The sequence below is a fragment of the Sciurus carolinensis genome, chromosome 9, assembly GCF_902686445.1.
Source record: "Sciurus carolinensis chromosome 9, mSciCar1.2, whole genome shotgun sequence".
In the NCBI taxonomy this organism is placed as follows: domain Eukaryota; kingdom Metazoa; phylum Chordata; class Mammalia; order Rodentia; family Sciuridae; genus Sciurus; species Sciurus carolinensis.
In genome coordinates, this window is record NC_062221.1 from 139049784 (window position 1) to 139064712 (window position 14929).

The 14929-nt window shown below is 59.4% G+C and overlaps 1 long non-coding RNA gene across 4 annotated transcripts; it reads left to right on the top strand.

Moving 5' to 3' along the window:
- The first annotated feature begins 3248 nt into the window (after positions 1-3248).
- On the top strand, positions 3249-14411 carry LOC124992466 (uncharacterized). Of its 4 annotated transcripts, none has more exons than XR_007110128.1 (4): positions 3249-3471; positions 4011-5050; positions 5319-8801; positions 8969-14411. It is a non-coding gene; the product is annotated as an uncharacterized LOC124992466 (long non-coding RNA). The 4 variants fall into 4 exon arrangements; XR_007110130.1 differs by having other exon boundaries at positions 4011-4760; positions 4864-5050; positions 5319-14411; XR_007110129.1 differs by having other exon boundaries at positions 4011-5053; positions 5319-14411.
- The last annotated feature ends 518 nt before the right edge of the window (positions 14412-14929 follow it).

Below are 14929 nucleotides of genomic sequence, written 5' to 3' on the forward strand. Positions count from 1 at the left end.
GAGGGCGGGTGGGGAGTGAACCACAAACCCAGCCCCACCCCAGAGCAGGTGACCTGGCCTGGAACGTGTGTGGCCTCACAGATCTGGACGGGTTTTCCACAGTGAGCTGGAAGGAGGCAGGGAGGTCCTGGTGAGCCGGTCGTGCGACTCTGGAGGTGATGTCAGACAGCTGGTGACACTTGTGTCCCTGGACAGTGGGGCAGGGACTGCACCTCCAGGGAGGGAGGACTCCTCACATGTCATTCCCAGGACTGAGCAGGGAGGCTGGCAAGTCCCAGCTCCTGACCTCACCCTTGACCCTGGTGTCCTGGGGAAGCTGCTCTGCCCCGCTGGACCTCCGCGTCCTGAGTGACTGTCCTCCCCGACCGAAGCATCCTCAGATACTGGGGAGAAAGAGGAAGGACAAGGGGGGCCACAGACCAAAGGCACCCGAGTTCCTGCAAGGGGATGGGGCAGCTCTGGCCTCGCCACGCCCGTCCCAGAGGTCTGGAAGCCCCTGTTTGTTTTGCTGTCGGGCCGTCACTTAGAAACACCGTGCCCCATAATTAGACCTTTGCTACCAAATTTAAATTGCTTTATTACTTCGAACACGCACGAAGCTTCTTGGTCTTGGTCGAGCACTATTACTGCACCTTAATTTCTCAAAGGTTGTTTCTTCAACGTCAGTTTCATACAAAGCCTAGTGCACATCAAGAGATCTGGAGTTTAAACCTTTCCCCCCATGGTAAAACTGAACCTGTGGACGGGTGTGCTGGCCACGCCCAGGGTGGGAGGATCGGCCCAGCCCCGAAGCCTGAGGTCAGGCCAGCAGCACAGCGAGTCCCCATCTCAAAACACCCCAAATTGAACATAAGATTATAATACAAAACACATATCTAATATATAAGAAATAATCTTCAGCAAAATTAATATAGTTTATAATTTTATCACTCAGATAATCAAAACTATTAATATTTTATTGCATTTTTAGTTATATAAATGTGTATCACAGCCTTTAAAAATACATTTGGATTGTAGCCTCTGTGAGCAGGTTCATATGCTGTTGTTCTATTTATGTAAAAAGAATTCCTTGAGTGTTGTGTGTCACTCAAAGAAATTGCTTTTAGTGTCTAAAGTTTCATTGTGTCCAATATGCAACATTTCCATTTTTAGATATTTGCTGTTTCCATACACTATTGTAAACAGTGTTATTGTATCTTTTCCAAAATTCTTAATTCCAACATGAACCTTCTCCTTGGATGAAGCATTTAAAATGCAGTCATCAAGTTGAAGGAGACGCCTCTCTCCAAGCTCTTGATACTTGCTGCCCTGTGGTGGGGTCCTCCTGACCTTAGACTGTGCTGACATTGAAGAATTTTTATTTAAAGGAACTTTTGCTAAGTCCAGAAGTGAAAAGTAGTATCTGTATTTGTTTCCTAGGTTGCCATAACAAAGAACCAGGAACTGGGTGGCTTGAAGCGTGCTGGAGGGCTGTGCGCGGCCCCTCCGGAGGTCGGGGAGGCCTTCCCGCCTCCTCCAGCGTCTGGAGCTCAGGGGCGCCTCTCCCCGTCTCTGCCTCCGCCACACAGGTGGTCCTGCCCTGGGTAAGTCTCCTTTCAGGACCCGAGTCCTTCAGGGCTTCAGCCGTCACCCCCCAGAGTGACTTCACCCTAACAGATGAAACCCCCAGGTCACTCTCAGGCTCTGGGCTGGGACTGGGCCTCTTCGGGGAGATCTGAACGAGCCGTGGCCGCGCATGTTCATTTGGACGTGCAGGTCCTGAGCTTCCCTACCGAGGCGACTTCCATTTCCATGCATGTTGCGCGCTGGCCTCCGAGAGCCAGCTCCTGCTTTCTTCTAGTGGGTCTTTGACCTTTGTTTGTGAGTGACAGAAATGCAGCTCAAACCGGTTCAAGTTAAAAGGAAAGTCCGCGGGCCCAAAGGGAGCTGGGACCCACGTCTGGGTTCTCCACTCTCCTCCGCCTCTGGCCGGGGCCTCTCAGCCCCACTTCCCCACCTGGCAAGATGGTGCTGTATCTCACCCTTTGTTTGTAGGTGGGCTGGATCCAGGGCTGGGGCTAGGGAGGTGGCCAGATGGCGGTGTCTGGGCAGGAGTGAGCCGGGGCCCTTACCCCAGGAGCTTCCCTGTAAGAGGACGTTTGACCCCTCTCCCTTCTGTCCCTCTCTTACCCTAACCCTTCCGCCGTAGGATGATTCCAAGAAGCCCTCGCCAGGTGCTGGCCCTTCCACCCTGGATTTCCAAGACAGTAAGCTTACTTTGGTCATAGATTGCCCAGTCTCTGGCCTTCTGTTACAGCAGTGCATGTGGACAAAGTCAGCTGGCCAACGTCTGCCCAGCTCCCAGCCTGCAGAGAGAGGCCTTCCCCTCATTCCAGTCAACATATAGGGAAACCCTCTTTCCACCAAGCGTGTCACCTTTAGCCACTGGAGGTGAAGTACAGGTCAGTCACCCTGATGCCCTGAAAACCAGGTGGGAGGGGGTGTCTCCCAGGAGCTGTGACCAAACAAAGGAGCCACAGACTCCTCTGGGTGGGCAAAATCAAAAGATGACCCCAGAACATAAATTATTTTCTCATTTTTTTTCTGGCAACTCTTTCTATATAAAGGATGCTATCCTCGACATTTTTTTTACCCATATTGGTAAGTTGGCCTTTGTGGGTTTCTGTCCAGAGGCCGAGCGCTGCCTTCTGCGCTGGTCTGACTGCAGCACCCTTGGCGTGCAGCACCATTGCGTGATCAGAGTGCTTCACCAGGCCACATTCTCTGAGCATGAACAATGCCATCGCAGGGAAGAGAGAGAAAACATGCTGAGTGTTTCAGTAAACGAACTGGCATTTAAGAGCTTATCGTCACTTGTACGGACGTCACAGGTGAATGCTAAAGCAAAGGAGCCATCGTGGCCCCTAATAAAAGAACAGTGGGGCTCATAAAAGTGGCTGTGTTTGTGCAGTGATAAGAACAGACGCCAAGGGCCACTGGTCCCGTGTGTTTCAAGTCCTCGCTCAATCTTGAAATCGTGATAAGGAATGTGACTCTGAACTCGCTAACCTTGTGATCGGGCTACGAGCTAAAGGCAAATAGACGGGTGGCCTGCTCCCCTCCCAGGGGCTGGCAGCACCTGCAGGGGAGGGGCTGGCGGAGGGCACTGGAAGAGGCGAGGGCCAGCCACTGGGAGGAACTCCTGGCACAGGCCCACCCTCTCCCTCTGAAACGCCTCACCTCCGGGATGGCAAGTCACATCCTCACCTTTAAATTCAGGGGCAATGACTGGCAGGAGGGAGGGGCTCCTGAATGCAGGACTGCACACAGTGGTCCCAGGGAGAGGCTGCTCCAGCCTAGGGGAGCCACAGGGAGGGTCCTGGATCTGACTGTGCCCCTCCCCAGGTGCCCCCGGCTCTGGGTTCAGGTTGAGCCCCCACCCCCCACAGTCTCCTGCTGGGGAAGGTGTCAGAGGAACAGCAGCACCTGGAGGTGACTTGGAGGGTTAGGTGGGGCAGGGCTGGGAGGGGCTGAGGAGGAAGGGGCCACCGGCATGGCACGCAGGCGGCCCTGGGCCCAATCCCCACCCAAAGCAGGGAACGAAAGAAAGGGACAAACCTAGCGCCCCCTCAGGGGCCAACTGCAGGAACCTCGCCGTGTGGCCGGGCAGGTGTGGCCCCTGTTCCAGCGTCTCCGCGGGCACACGAGGTAGCAGCAGGCGGCTCCTGCCTCCTCCTTCACTGGGCGGCTGCAGGAGCCCCGCAGAAGCCGCACTGCATCCCCATCCTGGCCCTGGTGCTGCCCCCACCCAGGGCACAGGTCCCAGGGTCCCCTGGAGGGGCGCGGGCCACTGGAGGGTGGGGGTCCTGCCCTGCTGGGCACCGGCTACCCACTTCCAGCCCCGGAGCCGCCAGGTCCCAGGCTGGTGAAGCAAAGCGCAGCCCTGGGGGGGGGTTGTCATTCGCCCGCCCCGGGCCTGTGGCTGACGTGCAGCCTCAGTGTTTCCTCCTCTTTGACCCTGTGTCTCTCAGCCTCTCCAGCCACGGCTCCCTGCCTGGGCGAGGCTGAGGAAAACGCATGCCATCAGGAGCCGCAGCGGGTGGCCCTGCAGGGCCAGGTCACACCACAAACCCCCCGTGCGTGAAAGGAGAAATGGGAAGAAGGCGGCAGAGCCGGACTTGGAGTGCAGAGGAGGTCGATTGGCGGGGCAGCCCAGCAGACCCATGGGGACACTGTCCACTCACAGCCCATCTGTCGCTCTGTCCCTTGGGGCCCAAGGGAAGTCAGCTGAGAGGATGTGGCAGCGTCGCCAGCTCTGAGCAGCTCCTTCCCGGGGCCCCAGAGAGCCTGGCCCACAGGAAGGACCCGTGCCTTGGGTCTCCTAGGACGTGCAGCAGGAGCCCGGGCACCCAGGACACAGCCTGGCCGGGGAGCCTCACAGGACGGTCAGTCAACAAGCAACTCATGGAGCAAAATGAGCCACCCCTCTGTCTGTGCTTGCGTGTCTGTGTGTTTGTGTGTGTTTGCGTGTCTCTGTGTGTCTGTGTGTACTTGTGCGCATATATATGAGTGTGTGTGCTTGCTTTGTGTGAGGAGTGCTTGTGCACTTAAGTTTGCCTATATGCGCATGTGTGCTTGCTCTGCAGGTGCACACATAAACATGTGTGTGCAAGTGTGTTTGTGTGGGTTTGAGTTCAGTGCACATGTGTGCTCTCCTTCTTGACCCTCATTCCTGGCCAGAGCCACTCTGTACCTGGACAACTGGACTCTGGAGAGACGAGGTGGGTTGGTCAAGTTGGAAACATCTGGGAAAGGGTGGATCCCTCGTGTTGGACGGGACAGATGACCATTAGCACTGTGTACTCGAACTTTGTATCAAAGTAGGATCCCAGAAAGGGAGTGTGGTGGAGACTTCCATCCCCAGGATACCCACCAGCAGACGCACCAGGCAACTAGCCAGACGCCCCTCCTCTCGCCGCCACCAGCACCCCAGCTGACCACTCCAGATGCCAGGAACTGCGCGGCCCCTCCTCTCCAGGGCCTGTCTTCTGCGGAGCCCCAGCTCACCCAGGTTGTTTGCACCGAGGGGAGGCTCAGAGCAAGGCAGCCAGTCGCCCCGCCGCCCCTGCACATCTGAGTCTGAGGGTCAGGCAAGGGTGGGCAGGGCACGGGCTGAGCAAGGACTGCCCCCTCCTTGTGTCATCCAGAGAGCAGGACAGACCCCACCCAGGCAGGCAGTGCAAGAAGACAGACGTGGGTAGGCGAGGAGGACCCCCGCCCCGGGCACAGCAGCAGCAGCGTGGTCAGCCTGAACCTGATTGTGCCTGTTCTCTCCTCAGAGCTGATGCCATGACCTGCCTTATTTAAACTGGGTTGGAAACAGCGTCAGCTGCAACTTGTGGCTGATTTAATCAAGTTTCTAGAATTCAGCCTTGCCAGGAAGCCAGCTGCCCGCAGGTGAAAGCAAGTGTCCTCTGCCCCTGAATGCAGGTGTCCCTTCCAGCCTGCGTGGCAGTGCTCCCCTCTGACCTGTGCCTGGCCAAGAAGAGCCTGCCGAGAAAATCCCCTGGCACCAGCACGCACCCCAGCCTGAGCTCCCGGGTCTCCTGGGGGAGCCACCTCAAGGCAGTCTGACGTGCTGAAATCTAAACCGAGCACAGTTCAGTCACCAAGGAACGCCTTGCTTTACTCAGTGGTTCCCAAGGAGATTCTGGGAAATCTGGAATGACCTGACTGGCAGATGCTCTTACATGCCAAGGGACACTTTGGTTTGGGGTCTGGCAGCGTGCCAGCAGGGAGCTGAAGTGTTCCTGCCCTCCAGGCACTTGGCAGAAACTTAGTGAGCAGACATGCAGACACATGCTCATGTGGTGCCCAGGGACCCAGCAAGGGGTCAGCATGCCAACGACAGAGGCTGGGCATCAGCCCTGAACCTTGCTGTGAGGGGAATCCTGAGGCTCGAGGGGCCCTGGCAGCCCCTGTTGCACTTGGGATCCAGCAAAAGGGCGAGGGTGGCGTGTGCTCTTCCAATACTTCACCCTGGTGGTCAGGAGTGGGGCCCTGGGCACTCGCCACAGCCTGGCAGCGCAACATGGCAAAGTGGACCAGTGTCCTGGGGCTGCATGGGACACCCATAAACCAGTGACTCACGGGCTCTTCTTGAAGTTCTAAGGGTCAGAAGCCCCAAATCAAGGGTGGCAGTGCCACACTCCCTCACAAGCTCTCGGGGGACCCCTCCCTCGTCCTGCAGCTCCCGGTGGGCTCCCTGGCTTGTGGCTCTGCCCCTCTGCCCTCTGCCAGCCTTCCTGTGGTCTCCTCTGCTCTCCCTGTGTTTTCTCCTGTCGCTGGAATCTGGGCCTACCCAGATGATCCGGAGCGACCACGTCTCTAGAGCCTTACTGGATCACACCAGCAAGGACCCTTCGGATAAGGGCATCTCCAGGTTCTGGGAATGGACGCAGCTTTTGGGGGGACACCACCCCACACACCACTCCCTCAACCACGTGGCCCCTCAGGGTCCATGTCCATGGGATGGTCAACACAACTCAGAGGTGCCATGCAGATTGGTGACCAGCCGCAGGGCTCTAGGGCAGCACAGTGAGAGTCACGGAGGCGAAGACCCTCCGAACACTCGCAGGTCTGCCATCAACACACTCTGCTGCCTTCGTGCTTCCGCGGGAGAGGTTTCAGCGGGATCCTAGCCTCCTCAGTGTGGGGAAGGCTGCGCCCGCCCCTCCTCTCCAGCAGAAGATGGCCACAGGGCCCTCCCAGTGCAGGGGCCCACGGGGGGCTTCGGACTGCGTGCTGACTGTGAGAACCTGCTGGGCCCAGGCGGGGAAGCAATGTCACGTGGGGCAGGGTCCCACGTGCACACACGACAAGGCGCTGGCCCCTCACAGGTGTGCAGGAGGGGCGCCACCCTGTGAGGCCCACCGGCCACAGGCACTCCTCCCCAACCCTGAAGGGACGCATGGCTTCAGAGCTCTGTCTCCTCAGCAGCGACTTCACCGGCATCTCCTGGGATGCGCAGAGGGACTGCTGTCCTCCTGGGCAGGGGAACCACACCAGGGCCGTGAGCAGAGCAGAGGCCCCAAGAGGCGGGATGATGGGCACCGGCCAGCACACCTCGGAGGGCCAGCTGTGGACTTGCCCTTGCCCTGGGACTTGGCTGCTGGTGTGGGACAGAGCCCATCCTGCCAGACGTGTCCCCATCTGAAGGGGACTTTCCTCCTCACCCCACGTCACCATGCTGGGGATCACACTCCCAGTGGGAAGTCTCTTTGTAAACTGTGATGTGTCGACTCTGTCGTGAGCCCAGGGCTGCAGGACAGACTCCACAGACCAGGCGGCTCCACCAGCACAGGCTGCGGCCTCGCTCTGGAGGCCACGAGTCCCGGTGTCCCAGGGCGTGCCCGTCCCGAGCCCGGTCCTCCGCCATCCTCCACATGTGTCTGTGTCCTGACCTCTTCTTAAGAGAACTGCCGTGTTGGGTCGGGGACACCCGGCAACTTTCTTTCAGCTTAGTCTCCTCTGTGAAGACCCTGTGTCTTACTAAGATTGTGCTCTGAGGTCCTGGGAGACTTCAAGGGGACTCGAAGCGGGTGAGTGACCCACATCAGCAATACCCAGGGTAGGTGGACTCAGGACGACCGCTGGACATTTCCTCTTCTGCTGGCTATTATCATGACAACCGTCCTGCCTGAGTCGGACCCCGGATCTTGGCTCACTGAACAAGGCAATGACTCCGCTCCCACACTCCTCAGACCTTCTCTGTGTCCTTCAGCCCTGACCCCACGGTGGGCAGCAGGGACCCTGGCCTGGCCTCCGAGAGCATGGTTGTTTCCTGCAGTGGGTACAGACTTGGCCTGAGGCCCTGGCAGGGGTAGGAGCCTCCAGCCAAGGGACCGAGGCTGGACCCTGGAAGAAGGGCCAGTGCCCCTCTTCTCTCCAGCTCACTTGCTCTGACCACCACCTTGAGGCACCCACAGGATGCTGACAAACACTGCCCTGGCCTATTTGTGACCAGAGCAGAGCCAAGTGTGTGCACTTCCCTCCGTGTGCAACTAAAAGCAAAAACCACTTGTGGGCTCCTACCAACAAGCAGGTGCTGGTGTCCTGCATGCCCTCCTGCCCAGACAGCCCTCTGAAAAGAGGAAAGCTCTATTAAGGCCAGTCCTGGGTGGCCCCGCAAAGACTGCGAAGGTCGTCAGGCAGAGGTGGGCTTGTGAGGCCCCAGACCAGCTGTGCTGAGGGAAGAGGTGCTGGGACCAGTCCCCACGGCTCCTGGACTCCTCCACAGAAGCCGTTTGGCTGAACCCTATTTTGAAAACTATTCCTTGCACAACGACTCTGAAAACAATCAACTCGAATGAGCCAGCATGTCAGCAGGGGACAGTGCAGGGCCTGGTCACCTTGGGGCAGTGGTGACCAGCCATGGTTGGAGCCATGTGGGCAAAAGGGCACCTGGGTGGACAAAGCCTGCAAGTCCAGCCTCAATCAAAGAAGCCTGTGAGCCCGACCTCAACCAGGGCTGCAGGCAGAGGCTCCCTGGGCCTCAACTCCCTCTGACCTTCTGCCTGGTCCTTCCACCCAGAGCCAAGGACCTGCCCACCAGCCCCTCTTTACAGGGTGTGGGCAGAGTGGGAGGATGCACACATTTCCAGAAGGTTCTTCCCAGGCGTGGTGTGAGATGTGAAACTGGGTGAGCTCCGACTCAGACCTATCGGTGGACGCGAAGCCAGCAAGGCCTGCTGGGTGGCGAGGGGGGCAGGTCCTCCCCTCCCTGTGCTCTGCGCTGCTCTCGACTCTGGAATGTGCCGGAGGTAAAGCCAGGCCCAGGGTGGTGTTCAGGGCCCTTTGAGAGGCCAGCCCCGCTCCAGCCTGGGCCAGGAGGCTCTTCCAGTCCTCCCTGCCTCCCGCCAGGCCTCCGGGAGGCCCACTGTGCAGCTGGTGTTTACTCACACCTACTTCTCTGCTCTCCCCCTCACAGCCCCCGACGAGCTCCTGCTGTCGTTTCTATTTCATAGAGGAGGAAATGAAGGTTCAGAGAGGACCAAGAATTCACTGTAGCTGAAGGAGGCAAAGCCAGGATCTGCACCCACGTTCCCTCATGGCAACCCAAATGCGCCAACGGCTTCCGCATGAGGCATCTGTCTTTAAGGAACCATCTGGCAGAGGGATCCAGCAGATGACTCGGAGCTGTTCACACTCAGATCTGCTAGCAATTAAAAACCTTGCCGTGCACCTCCCGACAAGCAGGCTCGAGACTTTCCTCCAGTATGTCCCTCGGGCTAGGCCACCAGCTCCAGGCTCGGCTAGGACCCGACTACTCGTGTGATTCCAGACACTTGTCCCCATACCCTCTGCTCAGACTCAAGTCCCTCACCCTTGGGGAGGTCCCCAGCCCCCTCCAACCCTGGCCCAGTCCAGTTCTAGGCCCATTGAGCCAGGTATTGTGGAGGCTGAGACAGAGAGGCCATCTTCAGGGAGGAGGCCAGGAAGACCAAGGAGACCCCTCAGTGTTTCACAGCCCTAAAGCAAGCAGGACACCACTTCTGGGGTGGTTCAGTAGGCACCAGGCGCCACCCTGAGCTTCCCCTTTGTTGAGACCTGAGACTCTCCAGAGGAGTCTACTCTGTACCACAGTATCCCAGGGGGTTCATATGGCCCCAGCCCCCTGACTCCCCATTCAAGAGCCTCCTCATCCAAGATGCACCGAGGGTTCCTTGGGGGAGTCGGGGAGCAGGTGGATGGGCCCCAAAAGCCCCGTGGGGGACCAGACCAGATGCCGGCAGTTGGGCTCAGGGGTGCCCGTTTGGAGATGGGACTCTGTCGAGCCCTGAGAGGATCGGGCAGTGCAGTGGGAGGCTCTGCAGTGTTGGCCATGTCACCCTGGCCACCCTGGCCATACCAATTGCTGGTCACCTCCCCTCCAATTGCTCAGTGCCTCCTGCCTCCCTGTAATAACCAGTTTCTGGTTTCTGGATCTGATGCTCAGACATGTGGGGCCCTGCTGCCCTGGAGGGACGCCTCTCCCAGGCTGAGCCAGTGTCTAGAAATAGCAAGGGTCCACCTACAATGTGTCTTTCAAATGCAACACACCAATCCACACCCTCCAGGCACTGTCCCTGCTACCCCCAGCCTGCCTGTGAGCTGACTCCTCCGGCCCTTCCTCCGCTTGCTGCCTCGCCTGTTCCTGTCTGCAAGAGACCGCAGGAGGCTCCTGCCCCCTCCCCTGGCGTCCAGCCTGCTGCCTGCCTGGGCTTCCCCATGTGGCTTCCTGTGTCCTCTTGAGACCTGTGAAGAAAGGAGTGATCACCTCTGGTCCGTTGGCCTTGCCACGCCCCCAGGATGGCAAACTGTTTGCCAGCACATGTGGGGGGCTGAGGCTGGCAGTCCTACCCAGGGCCCTCCCTTCCCACTGAGGTGAACACGGGTCCCCTGGCCCAGACAGACACCCGAGGCACGTGGGACTCTACAGGTCACTGGCTCCTTCAATCACAGGGGAGCAGTGGCCACACCAGGCAGCCAAGGCCAACGCAGTCCCCAGGGCTCCTCGTGGGGGTGTCCAGGAGGGGCTCTGGGCCATGGTGGGGCTGTTTCCTAAATATCCTTTGGGATATGTCCTGTGCCACCTAAGCACCCCTCAAAACCAGCAAGGGAGGGGGCCCAGGACTGGCCCTGAACCTGGGTGGGACTTGAGCAATGGCCTGAGCCAGCCTGGCCTTGAGCCTCACTCAGCCCAGGACCAAGCATGTGCTTCCCAGCCCCCCCTCAACCTCACGTCCACAGCGTGCCTCCACCTGTATTCCAGCACATTCCAGTGGACAGCTGCCGGAGTCACTCGGCCACGAGTCCCTCCCCGTTCCCTCTGCTCAGCCTGCCTGACCTAACGCTCCCTCACCTGTCATCTGTCCTGCCCCCGCCACCCCAGCCGTGGTGACTCAGCTCCACCAACCCCACAGCTCCATCCTCCCCCAGGAGCTTTGGAATCCAGCCCTGCCTCCTCCATTCCTCGTCATCTAAGCTGCTCTCAGCTGTGGTTGCCCCCTGTCCACTGACCGCCTGGGCCTAAAGCCCTGGCCAGGAGCAAACTGCTCCCTCCAGTAGTCCCTGGTCCCATGTCCACCACCATGCCCTTTCCAGAAGGACTGGCTTGCTGGGTTCCCCACTCTGTCCGGCCAAGGCTCAGGCCCACCTCCCAGCATATGTGGGGACAGACAGCAGCAGCAAAGGAAGCAGGGGACTTGAGCCCCCAAACCCCTGAGGCTGCTCCTGGGGCAACGGGCAGCCCCACAGGCCCAGGTTGTGCAGAGCAGGATGGGAGGGGCTTTCTCAGCAGATGGAGTGAGGCTGGCGTTGGTGGGCTAGCCCCTCAGGGTTCTCTGAAGCACTGGAAGGCAAGGACGGTCCCTGCAGGGGAGCAGAGTCTCGGAAGGGATGGTCAGCCGGGTGAGGAGGGTGCCTTCAGAGGACGGGGAGGCCTGTGGGCGGCAGAGCGGGGAGGGGAGGAGCGGCACTGGGCTCTGCCAGCCCCGGGGCCTCTCCAGCTCCCATGCATTTCGGTAGCACTCCCAGCCGGGACCACTGCGATGCAAGGTCAGCTCTGAGTGATGGGGACAAGGACCTGGGCCGCTGGACACTCTGGTGGGGCCTGAAGGCAGAAGCCACAGGCCAACACCTGACAGGTGCTCCCTCTGGGTGGCCCTAAAAGGTGGGAGCATCGCTGTGCTCTCTGGGAAGGGCACCCCTTCATCTGGCACCCCAACAGGGGCTGGAGCTGAGGGGCACTGGGCTGATGCCTGTGGGAAGTCAGCTGGCTCAGCTTGGGCGTTGACTCAGGCCTGAGGGGACCAGCACTGTGCGCCCCGTGTTGTCGGGATGGGAGCACAACCCCCCCTCAGGTGTGGCGGGCAGGGTGCAGCCACCTGCCCCCACCCTCCCCGCAGCCTGCCCACAGGAGCTGAGGGTCTCAGAGTCTTAGCTTCCAGTGTGTCTCTATCTTGTGTGTATGAGGCCCGGAAAAACACAGAGCGTAGTTTCTCCCGTTTCAGAACTTTATACCAATCAGAGCGCGTGGCAGGGTGCCCTGCAGTTAGCCCCTTCGGCGCGGTGTGGGAGATGAGCACAGCACGGCACAGAGCGCGACGGTTTTCACACGCCTCCCGCCCACGCAGAGCCCTGGAGTCCAGCGCAGCCGCGAGGAAGTTCTCACGCGCATCCTGGTCTCAGGTTGGCACTCGAGCCGGGGCTCCCCGCCTCCATTCTCCAGCACGAGGGTGGAGGAACAGGTCCTGGGTGACAGCAGGTGGCCCTGTCGGCGAGCGTGCTGCATTCTCGGCTGCTCCTCGTGGTCACTTCCAGGGCTCTTGGTTGTCGAAGTGCAGCCTGTAAATGACACAACACACCTGTGTCCTCGGTCCTTCCCACGTGGGGTCAGGGGCATGGGCAGTGAGGCCTCACGGTGAGGTGCTGCCCCAGAATCTGTAAGGTTGGGGTGGGAAAGGCCAGGGAAAGCCTGGAGCTTCGGCTTCTCTGCCACGAGGAGGGAGGGCCTGCTTTTGCCTGGGTCCCATTACAGACAGACGCTTCTGAAAACAGAATAAAAAACAAGGCTGCAGAGAAGGCAAAGCCAGCCTTGAGGTTCCACTCTGAGGCATTAACCCTCTCCATCTGAGGCTGTCAGGGTCTGGACATTCGAAGAGTTGGTCTTGCTGTGCCACAGTGGCGAGCCACCGTTGGTGGCCAGTCCTTGGCCACAAGTCTAGCTTTGCTGCCCAGGATACTGCTGTGGACATTGGCTGTCATGGTCCTATTTCACCTATGAGGGAGAAATAAGACCAGTGCCCAGCTCAGGTTTGGGAGTTTCCTTGGGTGTCCTGAGCATTGGAAAGGGCAGGACGGCTGGGGAGGGCCTGAGCCCTGGACAGACATTGGGCAGTGGCATCCAGGGCTGGATCCTGACTGTAGACTTGTGTTGTTCTGGCATGTCAATCTTGGGCACGCTGGGCAGTGGCCCCTAGAAACTCAGGTAGAGGCAGAACCTGAGTGTGTGGTCTCTTTGGGAAAGAGGTCTTTGCGGATGTGGTTGGTAAAGATGAGGTCTCACTAGGGTGGCCCTAGTCCAAGGGCTGTCCTTATGAGGGAAATTCAGATGCAGAGTCCCAGACACGAAGGCGACCATGTGTCAATGGAGGCATAAGGTGGATGACGCAGCCACAAGCCAGGGAGCCCCTGGAGCCTCCAGAGCTGGGGAGACAGGGAAGAGCCTCCATGGAGCTTCAGAGGGACATGGCCCGCGGACACTGTGATGGCAGACCTCCAGCCTCTGCCTACATGAGAGGGGTCATGAGAGGACACATTTCTGTCACTTGAAGGCCCCCAGGGGGTGATGTCTCAACAACCCTTAAGTGTCAGGAAATTCCCCAGATGTGGGTTCTGTGTCTCCCATGGACGTCTGAATCCCTCTTCCCACAAAGGCCACCTCTCATGAGCTGGTTGTGAGTCACCATCCTGGGGGAACCTGCCCTCTGTCCTCACAGGTCCTGCCTGTCCCAGTGCTGACCAATAAGGCACTCACCCGCCTGCCCACAGGTGGGGTGGCAAGGAACAGAGGACTCCACTAAGGGGTTCCTCGTTGCTCCAGCACTGTAGTAACACTGCTCCCAGGCTAGCTGCCCAACGCCAGTGGAAAGCTCCGGAAACACCAACCTAACTCCTCTTATGCCAATGGAACTGACGCGTTGTCTGTTACTTTCCAACAAAATGGTGTCTACACCCACAACCTGGCTAAAATTAACAAGGCTGACAATACCAAGTGGAGTCCCTGGTATTTTCACACCCTGTGGGTGGTGGCGAGCTGATCCCACCACCTTGGGGAACTGTCTGGAATGATCGGAACTGCTGGGCATGCCCCCTGCCTCAGCACTCCCGCTGCCAAGTCCAGAGCCAACAGAAGCCAGGTGACACCTGGAAGAAGACAGGCAAGTCCAGTGTTGCCCATGATAGCCGAGCCAAGGCAGCCCGACGCCCAGTCGTGCACTCGGGGAGAGGTCAGATCCGGACGGCACAGTGGAGGCCAAAGGTCACCCAGGGGAATGAGCCTCTGAGAGGGCAAAACCTCCCCTTGGACCTGCAACTGACAGGCAGAGCTGCTCAGGAGGCCAGTCCACCCTGCGGGCCTCCCACAGGGGGTCATGGGAGCAAAGCCGCCCAGGCACCGGGGCAGCCTCACGCCCAGCCTCCCCTCCCAGGTCTGTGGTCAGGGTGTGGCTGTGTGTGTCAAGGCCTCAATGGCACCTGGCTCAGAGGACAGTGACCTCACGGCCCCATCAGCCAAGGAGGTGGGCTCTGGGGGTGGGGCACAGAGAGCACCCTGAGGAGCCCAAGAACCCCTTCTTCCTGGGGCAGTAAAAAGAATGGAGGTGACAGGGACAGCGGGAGTTCCCCAGGCAGAGAGTGCAGGGGTCGGGAGGGGACACTGCTGAGCAGGGGACATGGGATGTCAGGGGCACTCGAGGGATTATGGGGAAGAGACAGGGCCAGGTGTGAAGAGCCCGGCCCCGTGGACATGGCCCTGTGGACATCCCCCGCCATAGACATGCCCTCCACCCCTGTGGACGTAACTCCCCACAGCCATTCCCCCACCCCACAGACGTCCCCTCCTCCCTGAGACTCAGTGTCCCCGTCAGTGAACTTGGACAACTGATGGTATCTGCCTTGGAGTCCCAGTGACAATCGCACTGGAGCGAGCAGCCTCGCGTCCCTGCGCGCGCCAGGACCAGCAGCGTGCGCCCTTCCGCAGAGGAGCCTCGAGGACGTGGCAACACAGGGCACGACGCTGGCTCACCCCTGCAGCCGGTCTCAGACAACCCTGTGGGCCCCCTGTGCCTTCCCTACCAGGCAGTGCTGCCAGTCCCCAGCCCCTGAGAGCACAGAGCCCTCAGAGCCG